Source organism: Callithrix jacchus, chromosome 3, assembly GCF_049354715.1.
Source record: "Callithrix jacchus isolate 240 chromosome 3, calJac240_pri, whole genome shotgun sequence".
Lineage (NCBI taxonomy): Eukaryota > Metazoa > Chordata > Mammalia > Primates > Cebidae > Callithrix > Callithrix jacchus.
This window is the reverse complement of record NC_133504.1, coordinates 125,608,780-125,629,518: the sequence shown is the minus strand read 5'-3', so window position 1 is coordinate 125,629,518 and position 20,739 is coordinate 125,608,780. Positions and strand designations below refer to the sequence as shown.

Here is a 20,739-nt window from a genome sequence, read left to right as displayed (position 1 = left end):
AATCATCCACAGGCCTTTAAGATTGTCAAAGTCTCATGCTGGCCAGAGAAGTTGGCCAGGTATCTAAAATGGGAGAAGATCAAGTCTGGCCCAATCCTGGCTGGATCTTAGATTCTTGAAGGTCAAATAGCATTCAGCACAAACTGACTGCCTGGCTAGAGTAGACCTGAGCTACTCAGAACAAATGTCAGGGGAAAGAAAGTCGATAATGAGAAAAGAATGACACAAATTTCTCAATAATGTCTAAGGTCATTTCTTACTAGCAGATTCCATAATGGAAGCAAACCCCAAGTATAAAAGATTGATCACCAATCAAAAGAAAATACATACAATCTAAATTTTAAAAGATAGGCATGGACGCATTAGTGGAAAAGCTAGCTCTGGTCCTTTCTAAATAAACATATTTATAAAGAAGGCCAGCTCCATTTCATGATGTTAACTGAATGTTTTTCAGACTCAAAATTTGTAACTACAGACATAGAAATATAATGACAATAAGGAGAAAAAAGTTTGTTACACTTACTGATTCCAAATGTTTTTCAAACTTTCAAAGTAATGAAACCAAAACCAAAACCCAACACATCTCTGACAAGATTTTTCATAAATTATATATGTCAAAGGAAATGATTCACCTATTATGTTCATATGTAAATAAAGCATTATTGGAGATATAAAACAGGAAAACAATAGCTTTAAAGTTTGGAGGCCAGGCACAGTGGCCCATGCCTATAATTCTAACACATCAAAAGGCCAAGGCATGAGTATTGCTTGAGCCCCCAAGTTCAAGACCAGCCAAAGCAACATAGTGAGATCCACATCTCTATAAAAAAATAGCCAAACATGTTGGAGCACATCTGTAATCCTAGCTACTCAGGAGGCTTGGGTGGGAAGATTGCTTGAGCACAGGAGGTGAAGGCTACAATGAGCTCTGATCCTGCCACTGCACTCCATCCTGAGTGCCAGAGTGAGACCCAGTCTCAAACAACAACAACAAAAGTTTGAGTATTCCCTTTTCTTTATTTAGGAAGTCACATTTATAGAAACAGAAACTCATTACAAAAATAAAAGCTTGTGCTTTACTAGAAACTATTGACCAGTTCTAAACTTCACAAAATATGTTATCTATAGCAATAGTCATGTTATAATATGTATACATTTATAATTTCTTTATTATTAACACAATATAACAATATGTTATAATAAGTATATTAGGGTATGTATACTAGTCAAAGGATATATTTAGGGTATTGCTTTTATAAAACTGATATTTTCCTGTCTTACAAACAAAATTGTTCCAATTACCTCTACAAAGTACAAGCCAGAACTCAAGTGACGTATGTTTCAAATTGCTTCTAAATGTAATTGTGTCCTTGAAATGCCATTGTCTGGTTGGGAACAGTTAAGTTAGAACATGAATCTATCAGCAAGGTAGACCCTTCTTTTGAAACTGCCTCAACAACCAGTCTCCATCTTTCAACTTAAGTTTCTTAGTAAATCAAATTCAGTCGGGTCTGGATCACTACACTTACAATACACAGGCAGACTTGAGCTCAAGATCAGGGGTTCTGCAGTATGGCTTGTCTTAACCACCCAGTCCTACAAATTGGAGAGTTTCCCTGGCTTTTGGTACCTGCCCACCACCTCCTTCAAAGCATCTCTCCCACAACCTAAAACCACCATCTTAGTTCTATTTACTAGTATCAAACTGCCAAATGTCATTGTACCCAGTTTGTAGTTGATGATCTCTGAATGGATGTACTGCTGTCTATCTCAAATAACACTAAACATAAAGAATATTCTTTTTTATATTGTACTTTAGGTTCTGGGGTGCCTGTGCAGATTATGCAGGATTGTTGCATAGGTATATACATGGCAATGTGGTTTGCTGCCTCCATCCCCCAATCACCTACATCTGGCATTTCTCCCCATGTTATCCCTCCCTGCCCTTCCCACCCCCCCACAATGACCCTCCCAGACCCCAGTGTGTGATGCTCCCCTCCCTGAGTCCATGTGTTCTCACTGTTCATCACCCACCTATGAGTGAGAACATGCAGTGTTTGATTTTCTATTCTTGTGTCAGTTTGCTGAGAATGGTGGTTTCCAGATGCATCCATGTCCCTATGAAGGACATAAACTCATCGTTTTTTATGGCTGCATAGTATCCCATGGTGTATATGTGCCACATTGTCCTTGTCCAGTCTATCATCAATGGGCATTTAGGTTGGTTCCAGGTCTTTGCTATTGTAAACAGTGCCACAATGAACATACTTGTGCATGTGTCTTTATAACATAATGATTTATAGTCCTTTGGATATATATCCAGGAATGGGATTGCTGGGTCAAATGGAGTTTCTATTTCTAGGTCCTTGAGGAAGCACCATACTGTCTTCCACAATGGTTAAACTAGTTTACACTCCCACCAACAGTGTAAAAGTGTTCCTATTTGTCCACATCCTCTTCAGCATCTGTTGTCTCCAGATTTTTTAATGATCACCATTCTAACTGGCGTAAGGTGGTATCTCAATGTGGTTTTTATTTGCATTTCTCTAATAATCAGTGATGATGAGCATTTTTTCATATGTTTTTTGGCCTCATAGATGTCTTCTTTTGAAAAGACTCTGTTAATATACTTCACCCACTTTTCAATGGGTTTGTTTTTTTCTTGTAAATCTGTTTTAGTTCTTTGTAGATTCTGGATATTAGCCCTTTGTCAGGTGAGTAGATTGCAAAAATTTTTTCCCATTCTGTTGGTTGGCAGTTCACTCTAATGATTGTTTCTTTTGCTGTACAGAAGCTCTGGAGTTTAACTAGGTCCCATTTGTCTATTTTGGCTTTTTTTTTTTGCCAATGCTTTTGGTGTTTTAGTCATGAAGTCCTTGCCTATGCCTATGTCCTGAATGGTTTTGCCTAGGTTTTCTTCTAGGGCTTTTATGTTGTTAGGTCTTATGTTTAAGTCTTTAATCCATCTGGAATTAATTTTACTGTAAGGTGTCAGGAAGGGGTCCAGTTTCTGCTTTCTGCACTCTGCTAGCCAAGTTTCTTTAAAAAATGCAGCTGTAGGGATAGGGGTATGAAAAGTGCCCCTGGATCTACTGCTACATACTTTATCTCTGCTCAGAGATTTGCTATTACATTTGCACCTCAAAAGGGCTGGAAAATCCTGCTATAATAGAAACCTGATTGCTTAAATAAATGTACTCCCAAACATATGTGGCCACAGACCTTTGCTTTATTATACATTTATTTTTTACATTTATTAACATTCTAAAAACAGACAGAAATGCTGACTTATCAATCCTCTCAGTAGCATCTCCATTTATTAGACGTTTCTGACTCATCTTTGATAATATTTCACACACTATGGCATGTGATAGTAGAAATAGCTGTAGTCAGCGAACCAATCCTGACACATCTCAAATCATTCATTCCCAGTAGTGACAAAGTCTCCCTGCTATTAAAAATAACAGCTAATTTGTATTAAGAGTTTACTGTGTAACACTCAGTATTCCAAATATTTTACATATATTAAGACATGCAAAGTACCCAATCCAGCAAGTCAGCACTCTGTGTTATCCCTGTTGGACAGAAGAGGAAACTGACTACAAAAAGCTTACGTCACTTGCCACAGGTAACACGGCTAGTATGTGGTAGAGCTGGGATTCAAGTCCAAGCAATCATCTCTAATAAACATTTAAAATTAGATAAATTTCTTTGGTTAGATAATAACCATTTGGAGAACAAGAAAGTAACATAAATAATAAGTGCTTTGGTCCCAGTATATAGAGGCCATCCTCAGGATGGGTACTGGTTGATTTTTTTTCTCTTTATTTATAAAAGTAACTTATAATAAGGATAAAAGAGTAGATCTAAACAGAGAAAACTTACTGAAATTAAGTCATAATAAGTTTAAGCAAAGTGCCAATTGAACATCAGGAGTTAAAAGCTCTTCTCTGCATTATACTATATTATATTTATTATATGTAAAAATACATTTACATATACATAGGGAGGAAGTGAGTATGCACAAACTTTTTATCCAACAGCAGAGAAAGGAAATAACTGGATAGATTTTGACTTTACAATTTGCTTGAAAGTAGGAATGTTTGTACAAACACACATACACACAACACACACACACACTTCTGAACCTGTATAATAAAGTTGAGTAAAAACAATATTTTATGCTTATTCAAAAAGATTAGAAAGCAATTTGAATAAAAATACTAATAAGTTAAATTCTATATTTTGAACTCGTAAAGACTATTCATTTTATTTTGTGCTTTTTTATTGTTTTGATTTATTATATCTTATTGCATATAATTGTGAAATATTAGGCTTTATTATAATAATGACCTTTGACTTAAGTATGTTTAGTTGTATAGATAAGTGAGTTCTAAAATGATCTCTTGTTGAAAGGACTAGAATAAATTAACAAAATCCAAGGATATAAAAAGTTATAATTAGAAAATATAATAATTCGTGTAAATAAAATAAGGGTGCTTGTTTGGGTTTGAACCACCCTATCCTAAGTTTAAATTGCTGAAAAGCAGTTTGTAGTAGTTTAGAACACAAGCTTTGGAATCTCAATAGAAATCCCAACAAGTTCGGTTTTCTCATATATAAAATTGGAATCAGTTCATTGCAACAGTATCACCAGCACTGTTTACAATAGCAAAGACCTGGAATCAACCAAAATGCCCATTGATAATAGACTGGATTGGAAAAATGTGGCACATATACACCATGGAATATTATGCAGCAATCAGAAATGATGAGTTTGTGTCGTTTGTAGGGACATGGATGAATCTGGAGAACGTCATCCTCAGCAAACTGACACAAGAACAGAAAATGAAACACCGCATATTCTCACTCATAGGTGGGTGATGAAAAATGAGAACACATGGACACAGAAAGGGGAGTACTAAACACTGGGGTCTATTGGGGGAGAAAAGGGGAGGGCCAGTGGGAGGGGGAGGTGGGGAGGGATAGCCTGGGGAGAAATGCCAAATGTGGGTGAAGGGGAGAAGGAAAGAAAAGCACACTGCCATGTGTGTTCCTACGCAACTGTCTTGCATGCTCTGCTCATGTACCCCAAAACCTAAAATCCAATAAAAAATTTAAAAAAAACAATATCACCTTAATACAAAAATTACCTTAGTAAAATACAATAGGTTGAAGAAGACCAGGAGAAAGATAAGAACAGCACTAGGAGGATCAAAGAGAGAAACAGTAAATAGCGCCGATCCTGGAAGTGAATGAGCAGTGGAGAAACAGCGTTTGAAGCCTATGAAGCCAGAATATGGGCTGTGGACAAATCTTTGAATCTTTACTTTAAAATTGTAAGTGAGAGAAGTGGTTCTCATCAATACTTAGTCAAAATGGAAATTCACCCTTGTCAGAAATACTTTTGATAATTCAACATTATAAGGAACAAATAATAAATCTCACTCTATTTAATTTTTATGAGAAATGTATGAGACTGACTTCATCAGAATTCCTGTTTGTAAGGCACAAACCAATAGTAGCACTACAAACACATGATGATGACTATATGCACAGGTTTTATGCCTCTCAGTTATCAATAATAAAAATCAAATTCTCAGCAATGGTAGAAGAAAAACTGGGTTAACTTTCTATTCTCTCTACAAAAATGATATTGCAAAATCATTGATAAGCAAAGAAGCAATTAAAGTATAAGAGCCAACAAATATATTTAAAAAACTTAGAAATATGTCTGATAAAATGTGGCACATATACACCATGGAATACAACAAAAAAGGATGAGGTCATGTCCCTTGCAGGGACTTGGATGAAGCTGGAAACCATCATTCTCAACAAACTAACAGGAACAGAAAACCAACACTGCATATTCTCACTCATAAGTGGGAGTTGAACGATGAGAACACATGTACATAGAAAGGGGAACATCACACCTTGGGGCCTGCCAGGGGCTGGGGGCAAGGAGAGGTATAGCATTAGGAGAAATATCTAATGTAGATGACAGGTTGATGGGCACAACGAACCTCACTGGTACGTGTACACCTATGAAACAAACCTGCATGTTGTGCACATGTATCCCAGAACTTAAAGTATAATGGAAAAAATAATAATAATAAAAAAGAAATATGTTGGACAGTTACTTAAAAAGATTACCTTTCTTCTGGATTTTGTGATGTTAGTGATATCTGTCAGCTTTATCAAATTTGTAATTTTTACAATTTTTTTCTCAGGCTAAAGAAATACTTATGATTGTACCTAATTTTGTATATACATAAAATTCTATGCACTTTTCTAAAATGTAATCTACAAAATTATATAAGTTCCTGGCTCCATAAAACCTGACCCCACCCATGTTGATAGTATAAACTTCACTAGCAACATCTGTGAATGAATTGTTTAAATATCTGCTATATCATACAAAGGAGAAATGCATTTTAAATGATTTCTAAAAGTACTTACTTCTGCCAAAAATGCTGCATAACTCACATAGGCACCCACTAATTCCCACCAGAGTTCATTTCCTCATGATCCCTACCTTTCTCCTCAGCTGCCATTTGAGGAGAAACTGGGAAGAAAGCTTGGATACCATGCTGCTCAGAATGGTATGCTCCTCTTGTATTGCAGGTGCATTATTTACATTTGTGTGTTTGCATCTTCATTTGTTCTGCTTTTAAACAGAGCACCCCCTATAGAGCGCTCCAAGCCAACACAGGAAGGAACTACAAAAGGATTAAAAGACAAAAGGACATCTTTGAGAAACTTGTTAAAGTGAACATATTCAAATGGTATTTATTGGAAGATCATAGTCTTGAGTTTGTAGAAATCATGGAAGGAAGTGATCCTAAATTTAGGTAGAGATCTTTGAGTTGTAGGGATGTGAGCACTTTTTTCTTCTTCTATGTTTAAAATACCTTTTAGTATTTCTAAATACTACACGAAATAAAAATGTGCTACATTTATGATAGAAAATAAAGTTAGAAAACAAAGTGAACTTTGTTTAGTAACCTGAAATGTTCTACATTATAAGATAATTTGATCAGGTTCAGGCTGCTCATTATCCACAGGCATAACCTACAGGAAACTGGTAGGACATAACATAAATTAAAGATACATTTACGGGTTAAAAACCATTAAACACATAAAGGACAGTAATAGTACTTCAATTGACTTGCAGTACAGGATAAAATCTTAAGAGATTTGAAATATTCAGTGGTCTGTGGTCTAGTATTAGGCAGAAAGAAATGTGAACTACCCTAAATTAGATATCGCATGCTTCTTTGAACTAGTTTAAATTTTTGTATTATACTTTAAGTTCTGGGGTACATATGCAGAATGTGCAGGTTTGTACATAGGTAAACACGTGCCATGGTGGTTTGCTGCATCCATCAACCCATCATCTACATTAGATATTTCTCCTAATGCTATCCCTCCCCATCCCCCCACCCCCTGCTATCCTTCCCCTAGTCCCTGCAACCCCCAGCAGGCCCTGGTGTATATTGTTCCTTTCCCTGTATCCATGTGTTCTCCTTGTTCAACCCCCACTTATGAGTGAGAACATGCAGTGTTTGGTTTTCTTCTGTTCTGGTGTCAGTTTGCTGAGAATGATGGTTAAGTTTTTAGATGTTTTCCTTTAAATAGAAGTGGCTGTTTTACTTTAAATGTAATGCAGTCATTCCTAGATGTCACTAAAACTGAGAGACAACAAAAGATGTTTCTGTTATCAAGAAATAAACATGTATTGAGGACTTGCAGTGTGTTAAAAACTTTGCCTGCTCTAACTGTAGCTTGTAGGTCCGTCGTTATTCCATTTTATCCTGAACTGTAAAAGTGAAACAGCTAACCAGTGGCAGGGCTAAGATAGATTCCAAAGCATGGGTTGTTTACTACATGATATTGTCTTCTTAGAATTATGAAATACTGGTTCAAAACAAAACTTCCAAGTTTTATCCTTAAAATGTGTAGAATATTGTGCACCCTTCTTTCATACTCTCTTGTTTTGTTGTTGTTGTTGTTGTTTATGGAGTAAACTCATTATCTCTTTTAGACAATTATAAAAAAAGGCAGGTTGCTGTGACTAATCTTTGAGGGAAAGGAGGCAAAGTGAAAAAAGTATGAGCGATCAGAAGACAAAGAGGCCTTGGCACTGATTTACTGCTTCCTTTTCTTCAGCAGGAACTAGTCTATTCCAGAGTGACATGGTAGCAGGGTTTTAACTGAGTGTGTCTACAGCTGGTAATATTTGGAGGTGGAGGTGATGACCCAGGTGATAATGAAGAGAAACAAAACTGCTGAATTCATGTTTTACTGTTAAGAAGGAAGATGAAACTCTAGGACCGTATTTTAGATTATTACAGCATAGTACATGCATGCCTGAACTAACAGGTTTCAAACAGTAAATTCATATCAGCCAATTATCCCAGAGGCCTAAATTCTCCAAATTTTATGCAATTAGAGAATATGGCCATTTACACAACTAGAGAATAGGCGACGATGATGTTAATTAAAACAAAAACAAGCAAAAACCATATGTCCATGTCATCCTTGCCTAAAAATAGCAAGCAAAAAATGCTTAGAGTTAGACACAGGAAATTGACAAGAATAGAAACAAATTATGGTACAAATAGGTATCTAAAAGGTCTGGTATTCAAGTTAAGTGGTTAAATAAATGCAGATGACAAGGTTTTAAGAATAAGGATGCTTTAAAACTTTCTTTGGGTCCAGTTTTCTTTTTAGATACTTGAATGAATGGTGAAATGAATAATTCAATGAATAACTGAATGAATGATGAAAATGATAAACTCAAAAAAACACAATGACATAATTTTTCACACACCACTCCCAACCTGTCTATGATTCCCTGAAGCCCTCACTATGGTCCTCAGGCTGAAAACTTCTAAAGTAAATAATAATCATGATTATAAACAGGCATTTGTTGAATATCTCCAGATATCAGAAAGAGTTTCAACTGTAAGTACCACACCACTTTCAGTAAGAACAAGGCTGAATGTAACCAGGACCTAGAAAGAACACTTAAATATTCTTCTATTCACTGGTAACCACAAATGACCTTTCATCAAGCTCAGTTTATTTATTCCCCATAGGGCAGCGATTGACAAAAACTGGTAAAGCACAGGAAATACTAATGAAAAATGCTAATGAAAAAACAATTTTTTACACAAAAAGTCCTTTTGACTTCTGAAAAACATTTTACACACTGTAAACCATTAATTATAAAAACTACTATTAGATAAAGGTATCAGAAATGTTTGGGACCTGAATCGACTTTATTTTGATTAAGTTCTGTGTCAAATGAAAGATTAGGACTCTGTTTACGAAAGAAGCCCAAAATTAGGGAACAGACTGAAACCAGGGAGTGAAGCTTACAGCAAATCAGTTAACTGCTTGCGGAAGATGGTTTTCCCAGTATAGATCAATACCTGGTTATCAAGAACACTTAGGAAAAGAATTAAAAATTAATTTGCTTAATATTTTAATTCTGAAATGGCCATACAAATCCACACAATTAGAAAGAAAATCTTCTGAAAAGAATCCTTAGCAATAAATGCAAATTATCAAAGCTTTTCAGTTGATTGAATTGGGCTCACCCAGGTATTTCAGGATACTCTCTTAATGTGCGTCTCATCTGCAAAATACCTTCACAGCAGCACCTAACTTAAATAACTAGGGACTGTCACTAAACCAAGTTCACACACACACACACCACACACACACACACACACACACACACGCACACCCCCCATTACAGTGGGTTTACCAGTAAATTTCTTCACCAGTTTCCTATAACTGGGCATTTGGATTACATTCTTGTTGTTGTTACTGTAATTTGTGTTTATAGACTTATTTAACATTATATTTACACAAGTTTTTGTGGGTAGTTTATAGTTATAGATAAGGACATCAGGGCCATCAGTTACAGTAAACTCCCTAAGCTGTTTTCTTATGCTGTGTACCATTAAGAATAAAAGAAAATTTGTCCTTTTTTTGAATTGCTGTCACAGATGCTATGTGCTCTGAGAAAGCTTACAAACATCTAAGCTACTTTAATCTACTCTCACTTAAGTCATTTAAGTGGACAAAGCTGCTGAGAACTAAGTAAATATGACAATAAGAAGTGGAAATGGCAGGGCCTTAGGTGCCCACCTGCAGACTGGAGTGCTCTGTAGGGCCAGGCAGTGCCCTGAGCACATCTGAGGTGTGTGGCTGGTGTCTGATACGCATCTCAGAACATGGAGTCTCACTTAAGTCATTTAACGGACAAAGGTGCTGAGAACTCAGTAAATATGACAATTAGAAGTGGAAATGGCAGGGCCTTAGGTGCCCACCTGCAGTGCTCTGTGGGGCCAGGCCGTGCCCGGGCACATCTGGGGTGTGTGGCTGGTGTCTGATATGCATCTCAGAACACAGAGTCGAACAGAACAGAACAAAAAAGCTGCCTGACCTTCAGCAATAATACATGCCGGTATTTCTTCTCCATAGAAATAAAAAGGGATAAATCTAAAATTACATGATATTTTGCTGGAAATAACAGCTCATTTTTATTAAGGTTATCTGCCAATAATAGAACAAAGATAAAATACATTTATCATCCTTTGCATTTTACAAGTTTAAGTTTTTCTTAATGTTTAGTAACTGGTTTTTACATTTTTGTGTTTGAGATATATTAAATATTTACTTTTGTTAAAAAAATTATCAAAACCAATGTACTTAGCATAGAGTCATGATTAAGAGCCTGGAGTTTGGAGTTAGACAGACTCATGTCTGAACAGTTTTTCTACCTCTGGGCTCGTTTTATTTAAATTCCCAAAGCCTCAGTTCCACAATCTATGAAAAACGAATAATAACAAGATTGAGAAAATGTATAAGAAATCCAGTACCTTGCACATATAAAAGTCTCAAAATGTAGCTATTATTACCAGCACCAACATTCTAATATAAACAAAATAACTATTACCTTAGGGTTACATAACCAGGGGAAGGTTTGTGTACAGGTCAAGTGACCCTTATCTGAAATACTTGAAACTAGACATTTTCCAGATTTTTGATTTTTTTGAATTTTGTAATACTTGTGTATATGTAATGAGGTATCTTGGGAATGGGACCCAAATATGAACATATAATTCATTTACATTTCATATATATCTTATACACACAGCCTGAAAGTAACTTTATACAGTTTTTAAATAATTTTGTACGTGAAACAAAGTTTTGACCGTGACCCAACACATAAGTTCAGGTGCAAAATTGTCCACCCATAGTGTCATACTTTCATATTTTGGAGCATATCAGATTTTGAATTTTTAAATTAGGAGTTCCCAACCTGCACTCCAAATTTAGAAGCAGAACCAGAAAACAAACAGTTAAATCTTAAGAGTATCTCCACCCCCACAATTTTTTTTTCTTTTTTTTTTACTGGTCATTAGCTGATTTTTAACCAAAGATTTGTTCATTCTAAATAATCACAAAATTATTATTCTGTTTATTGAAGCTGCTTAAGGTAGATTTTCTAGTTTCTCTTTCTCTTTTGGAGAGTAATGAAAATAAGAAAGAAACAATAATTGTGAACCACATAGCATATGAATGTATGTGTATTTTAACAGTTTGAAAATAACTTCAAAAGCCACCAGCATTTCAAAAATTGAAAGTGAGGGAGGGAAGAAAAAAGTAAAAGGGCTTCAGGAATGTCCAAGTTGTAGACATCCCACCTCAAATAAGAACATTTAAAAAACTAGCTTTTAACAATAATTAAGCAGTGTCCAAGTACAAAAGCCTTTTAAAAATTACTTGAAAAAAATAAGAAACTGCATGATTTACTTTAAAAACTATATTCATAAAAGTCATAAATATGCTAACAATGACTATAAAAAAACACGCCTAGAATTAAAAGAAAAATTAAAATAGGTGTCACTTAGCTAAATTTGGGAATACTTTTAGCTACAATATGTCAAAAGAAGAAATGGCCACAAGAAATGCTAGATAAGCTCAAAAATACCCTTACTTATTTTATAAGAGTAAAGGAATATTCAAACACTGAGGATACCACTATAAAATGGTATGACTCATTTACAAATTAAAAGATATGAAAATGTTCACAACATTTAACTAAGAAATTTATTTTCGGGAATTCATCATAAGACTGAGTCAAAAGAATCATAAAGCCACAGACATTATGATAGATGGCTACCTCATTACTAGCAATATCTGTAAACCAGAAAGAAGCTAAATGTCCAATAAGTATGACTGTAATTGGTATGTAGCCCAGAAATAACCAAACTCTCAAAAAGCCAAACCACCTCCTATTTTTGTCAGGTTATGTATGCCTTGGCATTCATGCCAAGCAGAAGCATACATTGTAATCGCTCGAAAAGAGATTCTGTCTAGACTAAAGAAAGTAAGACAAAAGCCACAATGAATAGCAAGGTTAATTCTTCCAATAAAGCATCTTTCTACAGCTCCTCCCATTTCTAACCACATTAAAAGAATACCCATTCTCCATCCCTCCCCCAACCACTGCCACTGCTCAAAAATATTCGTGAGATTTTGGTGATTTTTTTTTCAGTGTTTTGAAATCTTTTTTGGATACTAAAACCAGGCAAACGAGAAAAATGAAACATTTGGTAAGATATTTTTAAATAAAGATTTCCTCTTCCACATCTCCACATCTATTTCTTTATTTTTTAACTTGTCCAGTTACAGGTGGCTAGCAGCAAAGAGCTCTACCCTGCCATTAACCAAAAAGAAGCCTCACTGAAAAGGATCAAGAGCTCTGTGTTTCATCAATTTAACATCCTAGCATTAGCACCAGCCAAGCAGACACAGCCAGCCTGCCAAGACAAACAAATGGGTCTTGGCTAAAGGGGGGCCCATTTCTGGAGACAGCCCTCCAGTCTAAACTTCTTAAGGAGTCCATATAAACGTGCTTTTATTGAAAGGTGCTGCTCCATCTAAAAAGCACAGATTCAGTTCAAACACTACCACCTTTCACGGGTTATGTTGGCTTAAGGTGTGTGCAGCTCAATGACCGTGCAAAACCTGCGTCACAGCTACCTGCTGCTCACTTTTTAAATCCCCAAACCAAAACTTCTGGAGCCACACTGAACACTGGCTGTTTTATCAGAAAGAAAATAAGAGTGAAGGATGCTGGGCCACAGAACCTTTTCCTGCCTCCACCCCAACCCCATCCAAATAGAGAGTTGCACTAGGTGAATAAATGGTTATAGGTCTCCTCTGTTTCTCGGCCTAGCAGACAGAATTTAAACTTAGTGCGGGAATATCACTCCTTCATTACTTTTCTGGAGTTTGTCAGTAACCGAACATTTAATTCTTAGAGATTGAGCTTCTTGAAGATGTGGCATGGGTGGGACTAAATGTTGAAATCTATAAAAACCGAAAAGATTCTACAGAAAATTCTAAATTTTTAACTGTAAATATTTTTAAATATCTACTAGCAAACATTTATTGAACATTTACTCTGTGCTGAATTCTGGGAGATGTGTGGCGCTATGAAGGAGAATATGGCACTCACCATCCTGGAGAAACTGGAAATCTAATTCAGTCAAATACTAATGGCAACAACTAAGAATAAAAATTACATCAGAAAGTTTGCAAGATTTGGATAAGAATGTGCAAGAAGAGTCTCTACAAAGTCATGGAGCAGAATTCCACGAGCTAGTTTGGAAAAGTAGTCTCACAACTTAGTATTCAAGCTGCATAAACTTCATCCTAGAAGTTTCAGGCATTTAATTGTGTGTCACCAAAAGAGTACTTAAGCATTCACAATCACAAGAAGCCACACCCACAGGAGTGGCAGAAGTCTTTAAGCACTCCATCTAGGTGCTGAAAATGTGATGGTAACAAGACAGAAATCTAAGCCCTTGCCCTTATGAAGTTGATAATCCAGTTCAGGAGAGAGAATATTAATAAGTAAATAAATAAACACCACTGTTTAGTTAGTTGCAACTATGATGCTAAAAATTAGCCTGAGTCCTGGAAAAATCTGAGATGGAGGGGTAGGTATTAGAGGAACCGTTTTAAGAAAGGGTAGTCCAGATTGACTTTTCTGAAGAAGGAAAGCTTGAGCAAAAATCTAAAGGATCAAAAGGAGCCAACCATGTAGAAGGAGTGGCTGGCAAAGGAAGTAACAAGAGGAAGAAATGAGCTTAGCAAGTTCCAGGAAGAACAAAAAGGCCAATGTGGTTGGAACATAGTCAACCAGGGTAAAATAGCAAGGCCAGAGGTCAGTCTTCACCAAGGTTTGGATCGTATAAGGCTTTGCAGATGATTGTACGAAGTTTGGCTTTTATTCTGACAGTGATAGCAGGTAACTGGGGTAGGAGGGTTAAAAGTAGGAGTGACATGATCTGATTTACTTGTTTTAATGTCCACTCTGACTGTACTCATTCATTCCTACATTTGCTCAGCATTAACTATGTCCTACACACTGGGGATCCAAGAGTGAACTCAAAAGGGCAAAATCTCTACCTTCCTGAAGTTTGAGTGCAGGTCAGAGGTTTTACGGGCAAATAATACTAAGCACACATGTAAGCTTAATGTTTCAATTTGATATGGTCTGACTGTGTCCCCACCCAAATTTCACCTTGAATTCTAATAATCCCCAAGTGTCAAGGATGGGGCCAGGTGGAGATAAGTGAATTATGGGGGCAGGTTTTCCCCCTTACTGTTCTCATGGTAGTGAATAAGTCTCATGAGATCTAATGGTTTTATACATGGGAGTTCTGCACAAGCTCTCTTGCCTGCCACCATGTAAGATGTGACTTTGCTCCTCATTCACCTTCTGCCATGATTGTGAGGGTTGCTCAGACATGTGGAACTGTGAGTCAATTAAACCTCTTTCCTTTATAAATTACCCAGTCTCAGGCATATCTTTATTAGCAGCATGAGAACTAATACACAACTGATAATTTTCTATCAATAAAGAGAATGAAAAGGTAGAATGTTGTAATGCAAGATGCTTTATCAGAAAGGTTGGTTGGGTCCTTCTGACACAGTGATGGAGATATGAGGAGAAAGCATCTCAGGCAGGTGAGCAGTCAGTGCAAAGTTCCAGATAGAAAGCACTGTTCAGCTCATGGCTAGCACTGTGGTCCACAGGAGGATGCAGGCGAGGTTAGAGGGATAGCCTGTGTGAGAGTCACGTGCATCCTTCCAAGGGATGAGTAATGAGTTTGGATTGTCCATGTTAATGAGTTTGGATTGTATTCTTGAATAGTAAAGAAGACCACTGGATAGTTCTGAGCAGAGAAGTGACAATCTAACTACTGTTCAGAGAAAATACACTAGGGCAAGAAGACTAGATGTGGAAAACACTGTTTGAGTACAAGAGATGTGAATAGCTTGGACTGGTGGTAATGGTCGGATTCTATACATATTCTGAAGGCAAATAAACAGAATTTGCTAATGGAAAGAATGTGGGGGTGGGAAAGAATGAGAGCCTTCAAGTAAGATTCTAATGGTTTTGTCTTGGATGTAATGCTATTTCTAGTTTCCCTCCCTCTCTCTGGCTGCATCTTCTCTGTATCCCTGGTAGGCTCCATTTAATCTAATGTTGTTTGCCCAAGTTCTCCAAGTTCTACCACTGACCATCTTCTCTTCTCTTGTTCTCTTTTGATCATTTTTTCTATTTATACCCATTGCTTCAACTATACTATATGAGATGATACCCACAGTAATAGAATGGAAAAGGCTATAATTTAGGGTCTGATAGAACAAGGCTCAATTCCAAGTTCTATCACTTTCAGCTATCTACTCTTAGGTAAGATAATGACCTCTCTAAATCTGCTTCCTCACTGGTCAATCAGAGATGATAATACCTCAAGGGGACACTGAGATAATTAAATATGTCACACTTAAAACTTCACTATATCCCTGGCACATTGTAAGTCCTCAAACATTATTTCAAAGTCATATTTTATTTTGTTTTAATCTCCATCTCTAGATTTAAAAATCATATAAAAAAGCTTTCCCCTCTCCTCTATTTTCCATAGTCTGCCAAACCTGAAGCCTAAGAGTTACCTTTGAGTCACCTTTGGCTCCTCTAGCTTCTTCCGGCTTCATTTCTAATTGCCAAGTCTACAGATTCAAAATTATATCTATCGATTTCATTCCTTCTGTTAATCCTACACTTAGGTTATCCCCAAAATCTGCTGACCACTATGTCAAGTCTTACTCTACAGCCTTGTCTCAGCCATACCTCTTCCCACAGTATCTATTGTAATATCTTCCAACTTATCTGTTATCTCATTGATCCTCCTAAAATGCAAGAGTACAGAACTCCTAAGTGAAAACCTGTGAATAGCTCCTTATAATCTAAATAAGATGCAAGCCTGTTAATATATATTCAAGAGACATGATGTTGACCCCATCTTATATCTCTAACTTCCTCTCCTACATTATTTCTTCTTTATTCCATATTCTTACAATTTAAAGTCTACTGTCCCATACCACCATAATTTGTCCCATGTTATTTCTTCTGCCTAAAATATGCTCTTTCCTCCCACCACCCCAAACTCTCTACCTGTTTACTCTTTAAGTCCAAGTCTTACCTCCTCTGAAGCATCTTCCTGAATACATCCCAGACTAAGTTACCAGCCCTTTTAGCGACGCCAGAGTTGCAAGTTTACACCACTTTATTACTGCCCTCATCATACTGCATTGTAATCATTTGCTTACTTGTATAGTGCTCCCCCTAGAGGGCCATCCTTGAAGACAGAACTACTCATGACTCATCTTTGTATCCTCAGCGCCTATCATCCTACAGCAATGCTGTAATCCAATTATATAAAGCAGTCAACTAACATTCAAAGAGGTTAAGCTATATTATATCATAAATGCTTGTATGTATCAGAGCAAAGAAGGTTATAAACTCTGGACCATTTTGCTCTACCAGCCACACTTTCTAAAAATTAGAATCATATAAAAATGTATTATTTCACTAATTCTTCAGAGGTTTTCGATCTGAAAAAAAATCTTTAAGTAGAGCTCAAGAACATTCTTCATTGTATATCTAAAAATAGTGAAATCAAAGACTATTTTAGATTCCTTTTCATTTACAAATTCTAACTCAATAACAACAAAAAACATTACATGTAATATATAGTGTAAGAATCCAGTTGGCAAAACTTCACAATTGCCATGGGTATGATGCCAATGGAATTTCAAACTTCTTCACAGTAATCATGATTCAAGATTTACAGGAGTCTTAAGAAAAATAAAGCAGGACAATATCCCAAATGTCTTTTTAAATACAAATACTCTAATGGCAAATATTATGCCAACATTATACAATTATTTCACAGTTCAGTTCTTTTGTTCTTGTTCAAAAAATGTATTTCATAATTTTATTAAAAATTACCTACATGGTAATTATATAAATAAGGAGCTTGATATATCAGTTATATTAGAAGACACTCCATACCTAGCCATATTTAAATGACAAGTCTAGAATAATAAATGATTAACAAAAGCATTAACCAAACACAAAAAGTTATCTAACATTTGCCTTCAAAACTTAAGTAATTTCTTAGGTAAATCCATCAGTTATTCTGGACAACATTGCATCAAACACATCACAACAAAGTTAAAATAATAATATCAAAACTGACATGTATTATTTAGAAAAAAAGAGAGAAGAGAAAACTTAGAATAGAATTTAAGTTCTGACTTGGTTCACAGCTTATCTTGCCGATGCACATCACACGGTCCCTCTCTTCAACCAGCAGTCACACATCTAAGTTTAACTAAATGTCATTTATTTTTCATATTTTACGTAAAAAGCAATCTCTCATTTCTAATTAAAAGACAGCACAGCATCTTTCTTACTAAGAATAATAATTATATGGTTGTTCATAACTTTTCATATGCAAGTTCCTATAGTACAGATATATGACTATAAATCATACATCATATTAATTTAAACTCTACTCATCAATCATTATCTCCTTAACAAATTAGCACTCTTGTGCCCTCTAGTGGATGAATGAATACAAAATTGTGTTCATTTTCCCCAGAAAGGTAAAAACTGAACCTGACTGTATACATGTATATCAAGAAATACGTTTAGAAGATAGATATAGCAACAGCTAACCAGTTAACAATGTAACCCAGAGGCTCATGAATACAGATATGAAGACACTATATTACAATAAAGTGGTAGTATTCTGTGGGTTGGCATACGAATCCAAATGAATTTGAATTTGAATTCATACGCCAACCCAGAGAAGTGATGTTGTTTCAGGCTCACTGTTTAACATCAGAGGCTCCACTTCCTCCTCTAAAATGAGGTGGATAATAGTGACTTCATAGGTTGTTGTGAGAATTAAAGGGGTTAACATGTGAGCACAGTGCACAGTACCTGGCACTCATTAGATGACTAATAACATCAGTGTCCTTTCCCTTATTGCTAGCTAATCCGTCACCTCTTTATGGCCAGCATGCACAGGTCTTTCAGGCCTATTCCTTCCAAGCACAGGTGACTCTTGAACAACACAGGTGTGAACTGTGTGCATCCATTTATACATGGATCTTCTGCCTTTGCCAACCCTGTGACAGCAAGACCAACCCCTCCTCCTCCACCTCCTCTTCCTTAGCCTATTCACTGTGAAGACACGAGGGATGAAAAACTTGATGATTATCCACTTCCGCTTATTGAATAATAAATATATTTCCACTTCCTTATGATTTTCTTAATAACTTTTTTCTCTAGCTTACTGTATTGTAAGAATACAGTATATAATACATACAGCATACGAAATACGTGTTAACTGACTCTTTATGTTATTAGTGAGGCTTCCAGGCAACGGTAAGATATTAGTGGTTCAACTTTGAGGGAGTCAAAAGCTACATACAGATATTTCACTGCATGGGGGGTCGGTTGCCCAACCTCCACATTGTTCAAGGGTCAATTGTATTGTCCCAATGAGCCATATTTTTTGAAATACAAGACTTCAGAGAAGACTTCAAGTTTGTGTATAAGATGAGAACAGCCAGGCGCGGTGGCTCAAGCCTGTAATCCCAGCACTTTGGGAGATCAAGGCGGATGGATCATGAGGTCAAGAGATTGAGATCATCCTGGTCAACATGGCGAAACCCCGTCTCTACTAAAAATACACAAAATTAGCTGGGCATGGTGGCGTGTGCCTGTAATCCCAGCTATTCAGGAGGCTGAGGTAGGAGAATTGCCTGAACCCAGGAGGTGGAGGTTGCGGTGAGCTGAGATCGTGCCATTGCACTCCAGCCTGGATAACAAGAGCGAAACTCTGTCTCAAAAAAAAAAAAAAAAAAGATGAGAACAACTAGAATGCTCATTACTATTTTAGTCCAGGTTGATACTGGCTCTCCTATAGGTTTCATTCTGAATCAGGATTCTAGCCCTTTCAGCAACTCCATTTACTTGGTCACAGGCAAAATGGCATAGCTACATTGATATGTTTCCTCTATGTCTCAGGCAGATACTCTAATCACCACCTACCTCTCTGGAGTACAGCGACGATTACCCAAGTTATTTTCAGAAATTCTTTTAAGTTTCTACATATACACATTTCCTATATATATAATACATATACATCTCATATATAATACATATACACACTCACAATATATACATATATACACACATATAATACACATACATTTTTAAAATTATATCCATCTCCCTGTATATGTCTGACTTACAGCAGTTCTCAAAGTTTAACCTGCAAGTCCCCAGAGACACCTAAGCCCCATTCTCTTAAAGGGGCTCGGCAAGGACAAAACTATTCTCACCCTAATATGAAGATGTTTTCATCTTTTTCACTGTGTTGATATTTGCATTGGTGGCAAAAAGGCAATGATAAGTTAAACTGCTGGGCTTCCACATGAATCAAGGCAGTGGCACCCAACTGTACTAGGAGTCATCATATTCTTCATTGTCCCACATGCTTATGGTAATGATAATAGTTTTTTAAAGCCAGTTGCTATCAATGATGTCCTGTTACAGAAGTAACAATTATTTTTATTAAATCTCAAGCCTTAAGAACAAAATTTTTAATATTCTAGGTGACATAAATGGGAAGTGCATAACCTATAGTACTTCTATCACATACCAAACTACAAAGGATATCTCAAGAAAGATCACTTGTACAATTGCTTGAGGTGTGAGCTGAATCAGCCATTTTTTCATGGAACACCATTTTTACTCAAAATAATGACTAACAGACAAATCACAGTTATTAAAACTTGGATGTTTGGCAAACATATTCTTGGACAACAAAGTGACCCTGTCTCTTCAAGGAAAACAACTAACAGGATACGTTGCCATGATAAAATATAAGCTTTCAAGCAAAAATTAGAAACTTGGAGTATTCTTATCTGCTGCTGTGAGCTTTAAAGACTTTTTCTAATTTAATCTGTGGTTATATGAACAAATGTCAATAATATAATAACTCCTAACTCATGACACAATATTTTCCAAATGACCAATGCATAAAATTACAAAAAGTGCAACATGGATTTTAATATAACAGAGTACAAATATATTTGATATGCCTTTAGATTCCACATTGCATCTAGCATTTACAGTGCTACCATTTGTTGAGTTTTGGTACAGAATCAAGGAATGTTCTCATTATATAAAAAGCATGTTAAAATATTCCTGTCATTTCCAACTGCATATGTTTGTAAGACCAGATTTTCTTCATATACTTCAACCAAAACAACATAAAAATG

At 36.2% G+C, this 20,739-nt stretch overlaps 1 protein-coding gene across 10 annotated transcripts in view; it reads right to left on the bottom strand.

Annotated features, from left to right (window-relative positions):
- ADAMTS3 (ADAM metallopeptidase with thrombospondin type 1 motif 3) overlaps positions 1-20,739 on the bottom strand; it is a 292,251-nt gene that overhangs the window by 175,967 nt on the left and 95,545 nt on the right. The gene's annotated exons all lie outside the window — the stretch shown is intronic.